General features: G+C 38.5%; 1 long non-coding RNA gene across 2 annotated transcripts; it reads left to right on the top strand.

Annotated features, from left to right (window-relative positions):
• Positions 1–1441: 1441 nt before the first annotated feature.
• On the top strand, positions 1442–5480 carry LOC147848334 (uncharacterized). 2 transcript variants are annotated; one of them, XR_015532001.1, is made up of 3 exons: positions 1442–1485; positions 2601–2744; positions 5235–5480. It is a non-coding gene; the product is annotated as an uncharacterized LOC147848334 (long non-coding RNA). The 2 variants fall into 2 exon arrangements; XR_015532002.1 differs by lacking the exon at positions 1442–1485 and adding an exon at positions 1979–2361.
• Positions 5481–6000: the final 520 nt, after the last annotated feature.

Raw genomic sequence — 6000 nt, 5'->3', positions numbered from 1 at the left:
ATGTAGTGACTTGGGCAGTGTTGCATTTGAAGGCGGCCTCATGTCTATACAACAACTTCGGTGAAGAAATAGAAGCAGACGTCCTATGGAAGAAGATCGGCGTCATGTTCGAAAACAAGAATGCCGTGAACCGAGTTTCAGTATTTCGAAAAATCGTGAAGCTCTGGTACCAGGATGGCTCTAGTATGGCGGAGCACATCAATGCCTTCCAAGGCTTGACGAACCAAACCACCTCTCTAGAAGTACCTCTAGCCGATGAGGTATTAGCATTACTATTGTTGGGATCCCTTCCGAACAGCTGGGGGACACTCGTTGTCACTTTGGGCAACGTCGGGCCAGAAGGGAAGCATTTATCCCTAGAGTAGGTGAAGTCGAGCTTGCTGAATGAAGAAGCTCGCCGGAAGGACCGAGAGTCCAATACCGATCAGAAGGCCTTAGTCACAGAAGGTGACACGATTCGGGGAAGAGGCCGAAATAGAAGTCCCCAAAACCGAGATAAGTTAGGGACCAGGTCGAAATCGAGGGGCAAATCCACGTGCTTCTATTGTGGGAAGCCGGGGCACTTCCAGAAAAACTGCCAACACTTTCCGAAGGAGAAAGGGGGAGCTGATGGTGTAGAGCCGAAGAAAATCCGAGACAGAAAGAACACCTCCGCAATCGTTGCGATTGAGGAGTTGTTGCTCATCAGTGAGCAAAACGAAGTGAATCTCGTCGGCGAAGGATCGACATGGGTGGTCTATTCGGGTACATCATTCCACCTAACCCTTGACTGAAAGTGCTTCTCATCCTATAGAGCCGAAGATCTTGGATCTATAAAGATGGGAAATGAAGGACCCTACCAAATCGTCAGCATTGGAGATGTGTGTTTGGAAACCTCAACCGGGTGCAAACTCGTGTTGAAAGATGTACGACACGTTCCGGAGGTTCAATTGAACCTAATACAAGCCAGTCGGCGATATGATGAACGCTACATAGGTAGCATTCGGAATAGTATCATGAAGTTTTGCCGAGTGTTACCGATATGGAACATTGTCTATCTTCAGTCCTTCGAGATAGAGCTCAAGGGGATTGCGTGGCAAGGTATGACGCCACACGAGATGTGAGCCGTAATCCGTTAGTTATGTAATAATGCGTATCTATGGGTGAAGGTTCACGACTACGACCAAGAACCTAAGTGCGCTACTACGCTGACTCTTACCCTATGCTTACAGAGACAACCTTACGAATAGCACAGAGATTACACAAGACAGCACGGGTTGCACAGACACAGAGAATCAGAGAAGATAAGATTCTATTAGAAAAAACCTCACGCTGTCGTGAAGATTTTCGGCAACGGTGTGAAATTTGTGTCTAACGAATGAAATTGAGAAGTTGCAATATGCACGTGTGAAAGGGGTGAAGGCCACACGCATATGGTAGCATGTTGTAAATAGGACTAAAATATACTTAACTCCAACGAAAGCTTTTGTGCCAGCTATCTCAAAGGTGAATAAATATTCTCTATCAGAATGCTCAAAAGATATTTCTCTTTGTATCTTGCTTCGTCTGTGTGCCTTGTTAGGATTTCTGATATGACTGATTTTGGGTTTGGACAAAAGGTCTTTCATCATGGGACAAATATCTAATGCTTTTCAGATTGAATATTTCTGGTTATTTTGGAGGGAGTTGTGATTTAGTCTATGCCAGTTGATTATAGCTTATGTCGTGGGTAGTGTCTAAACTTTACTTTTCAAAAGTCAGGAATACATGGAGTTGTGTGGAGTTTGCTTGCATGAATATTGGAATGGATGGTAGTACTGAATATGCATAAAATTAAATCGCTTTTGTGCAAAGACCATATAGAAAAGGGGCCAAATGGAAGATTTGTACTTCTCCTACATAAAAGTGGTTTTACTTAAGTAACACCCCTACGTATTTTTACTGGAATGAATGGGATCTGGATGTTTTTAGTGAAAGTAAACTGTCTATAGATTCGAATTGTTTTAATAAAATAAAAGGAAAAGAAAACGAGAGAGAAAGAGAACACATATGTATTTTTAGCTTGTGCACTTTTACTAGAATAAATGAGATTTGAAGTATTTTTATCGAAAGAAAATAGCTTTCTCTTTCTCATTAAGAAGATGTAGAAATGGATTTTAGGTAAAATGTTGACATATGTTTTGTCAAGCATAAACTATCATGTGCTTAAAAGACATCAGGTCTTAATACCATTAGGCCAAGTATATGTACATGCTACTATATTTTGTGTATCAAGTATAATGTTATGCCACATTATACTAAAATTTTCCCTAAAATTAACTTAAATATTGATGGTAGAAACTACTAATCAGGACCCACCCACCATCGGCCTCATTCCTCATGGTAATTGGTCTGAAATGCTTGTGATAGATCTCAATATCTAATATATCATACACTTTTAATTGCCTTTAAATGTGGAGCTGTTTTTTGTTCGATTGCAAGTTTGCAAATTGCAAAGCCAGTTATCACAGTAAAATGTTGGTTTTCAGGGAAACTTACTTGCACGAAAAATTCTGGTATAGCTGATTTATGTATGAGTATGTCCTGTTGAAGTGCTGTTTCATTATCATTATGAATTACAGGTTTACACATCTCTACATAGGCTGCAACCCAATCGTGTATGTTAAACGAGTACTGTAATGACGCTTCCTAAAGTCTTCCCGACATTGTAACTTTTTCCTGGTTTTGGGCTATTTTTGCGCATCCCAAGAGTGCTTCTTCTAGAGGTTTGATCCCTTTATTTTGCATATACAAAAAAGAATTTTGACTGATTTTAAAATGTGTTTAATCAATATTGTTAAGAAGAGCTAATGTAATTCCAGGGTAGGAAATAATAGAATAGGTACATGCATCTGCTGTAAACCTTCAAATACTTTGATTAGACTTGTTTGCACACAAATCTCATTTTTATCCAGAATACACCAAGCTTTGGTTTCTTTGTAAAACATTCTTTTCAGTCTAACGGTGTGTTTGGAGCTTTCAAGGTCATTGCTTCTTGTCAAACATAGGAAAGATTATTGTACTGAAATCTGAAATTTTCATGAATATGTGAATGTCAATGTTTTTGATGGAAAAGACGATCACATATGAATGGTGGCTTGGGCATCAATAGAGGAGAGAAGAAGATTCTCTCCAAAGAGGTGTCTAGTGCTTCTGAGGAGGAAAATGAGGATGTGATCAAGGGAGAAGCGGAAAGGCTAAGTGAAGCAAATCCCAGCCTAGACAATGCTTCACAAAGTTGAAGATCTTGGGATCAGAAGTACCAAGTATGGTTGGGGAAATGGGGGAAACAGAAACGAAAGGAATAAGTATCTAAGTTTGTAGAACTGGTAAATAAAGTAAAAATGGAAAAGGTGATGTTTGTTAACAGATTTATACCCATATAAAAATGTGTTCAATGAATTACCTAATACATGTAAAGTGCATTAAGGAAATGCCAGTCTACACAACTGTTTACTAAGGTGAAGGTCTTGGGATCAGAGTTGCTGAGTATGACAGGAAATGGGGGAAATATAAGTGGAAGAAATGAGTATTGAAGTCTGGAAACTGATAATGAAATGAAAACAGAAACAGGAGGTGTTTTCTTTTTCTGATTTATACCCATATATGAATGTGTTCAATGAATTAACTCATACATGTAAAGCACATTAAATATTTATAGAATCAAAGTAATAGCTAGAAGGTAGAAGTAAATAAAGTTTTTGAGAGCAGTCTGAGAGCACGAAAACAAGCTGATGTTTCTCAAGGAAGAGTTACCTGAGAAACGGGTTGACTTGTGTTTTGCAAAAGAAGCAATCATGGAAACACAGGAACAACAGATGTAAGATGGGCTAGACTAAGTTAATTGCACATTTTGTTTGAAGTTTAGCAAATGTATGATGTGACAGTGTGGCCACCTGCATGAAGCTATCTCTGCTAAGAAATGGAATGGATGCGGGATTGCCAGGGGAACTCTGGTGTATGCAATGGCTAGTCTTGCAGTGGCACCTGGAATGGAGCTAACAGAGGCTGCAGCTGACCAAAATCACACGTGAGAGGAGATGTCTGAAGACATGATGGATAGCTTGGTAAAGTGACCACAATATTTATTACACTTAGAGATATTGAGATATAGCAAAGCTCCTGCAATCTGAAGCTGACGGGAATGCGGCATGAGAGTAAGCACTTTTAGAGTATAGATGGATCAGAGAAAAACAATTGTGAAGATTACGAAGCCCAATATAACAATCAATAGAAACCAGGAAATGCCTCTGGATCATTGGCCAGTTGATACGTGGGTAGACCTCCAAATGGGTACACGTAGCATCTCCCCGAACATGAATTCCCCTGTAATAAGGAATTTGACTTCCATCATGTGATTATGCAACCTTTATTGGAGGGGTTAAGGAGACCTATAAAGGGAAAACCCCAAACCCTGAGTCACAGCGTATTGAGTGATGGCTACTGTAGGACTCTTGCCAAACCAGTCCACACTCTCGTGTAGCATGAAGAACCTTGTGGTAATGGCTAGCTTAGGCGTTTTGGCTTCCAAACCCTATTGGTTTTATGGCTCATTAAAGAGTTCCTGATTAGACCTCATCGTGTGAATGCGAATTTGGTGCATGTTACATTGTGTTTGCAAGTTCAGATTGTGGAACGTAACTAACACTAATGGTCTGGCATCCTTCAAAAAGATGTAGATAAACTTTAACTATGTATGTATCTTTAAGAGTTCCTTGCTGTGGTTTTTGCTCACAAATGTTTCATATGTAAACATACATTTGTAGGAGGGAACACCAATATTTCAAATATATTGTAGTCACAATCCCATTTCCATTTGTGAAGCAGTTATTTATTGTCTTACACATCATTGTTAGTAGGAATAGTGATTTGTAATGGAATGGGATATTTGACATGGTATTTCCTCTTTCCTCTGTTAACCTAATCTTAGGAATGCTGAAGTGGGTAGATACAGGGTACAATGTTTCAAATATGTATTAGTCATAATCCCATATCCATATGTGAAACATTTGTTTGTTTATCTTATACAGCATTTTGAGTTGGGATAGTGATTTGACTTCCTCTTCCCTCTCTTAATGCAATCTGTCATTTCCTACTTTATTCATCTCATTATTCTCATTCCATTTTCTAATTTCCTTATTTAAGGTAAAGTGCACTGCCCATAGATCATTTTACTGCTGTTTTGGTATTTTACTAACTTAACAATCTTGAAACAGGCAAGATTGTGTTGATTTGCCGAAGAGGAACGAAGAAAGATTCTTGGTAACTTATATTAGAAGAGAGGTTCAGACATGATTCAAATATATATACTCCTATTTTTGGTTCAAGGAATTGATTTGATTTTGAGTCGGTCATGATAACATACAATACCACAAATTTTGGGAAAAATGGGTCACAAGTCATATAATGTGTAATGCTTGTACATATAAAACAAAGGTTGTTTGTACTTTTGGAAATGGAAATTCATGTGTGCTGAATTGCTGAAGATGAGCAAAGAAAGATTCTTGGCAACATATATTAGAAGAGAGGTTCAGAGATGATACTCCTATTTTTTGCTCAAGGAATTGAATTGATTTTGAGTCGGTCTTGATAACATCAAATTCTGCAAATTTTGGAAATGAAGTCTTGTTGTGTGTGTGCTTGTTGTATGAGAACCAGATTTTTGTGTATGATTTATACTCAAGGATGATTCTGGAAGCTGCACCATTTTGAACTTCACTTTATGAAAACTTTTTTGTATCCTGCAGCTCTTAGAGAGACCAAATCCTGTTAAATGCTTAGCTAGATTTTGATCATATTTGTGAAAAAGAAGTTGTGAGTGTCCTATGACTTTGTTGTGTTTTCATGATAACAAGTCCATATTTGATTGTTGTGGGTTTCGTAAGTCTTTATGGCTTCTATAGTGAAATATATTGTGTGTCTATCTTTCTCTCCCCAAACAATTGGGGGGGAAACCCGTAACATCCTAACTTGTCATCATAT

This window comes from Azolla caroliniana, unplaced genomic scaffold (genome assembly GCF_043228905.1).
Source record: "Azolla caroliniana isolate FFs.n. ecotype wild unplaced genomic scaffold, voAzoCaro1.0.p SCAF_389, whole genome shotgun sequence".
In the NCBI taxonomy this organism is placed as follows: domain Eukaryota; kingdom Viridiplantae; phylum Streptophyta; class Polypodiopsida; order Salviniales; family Salviniaceae; genus Azolla; species Azolla caroliniana.
Note: the sequence above shows the minus strand (reverse complement) of the source record. Positions and strands in the feature narration are given on the sequence as shown.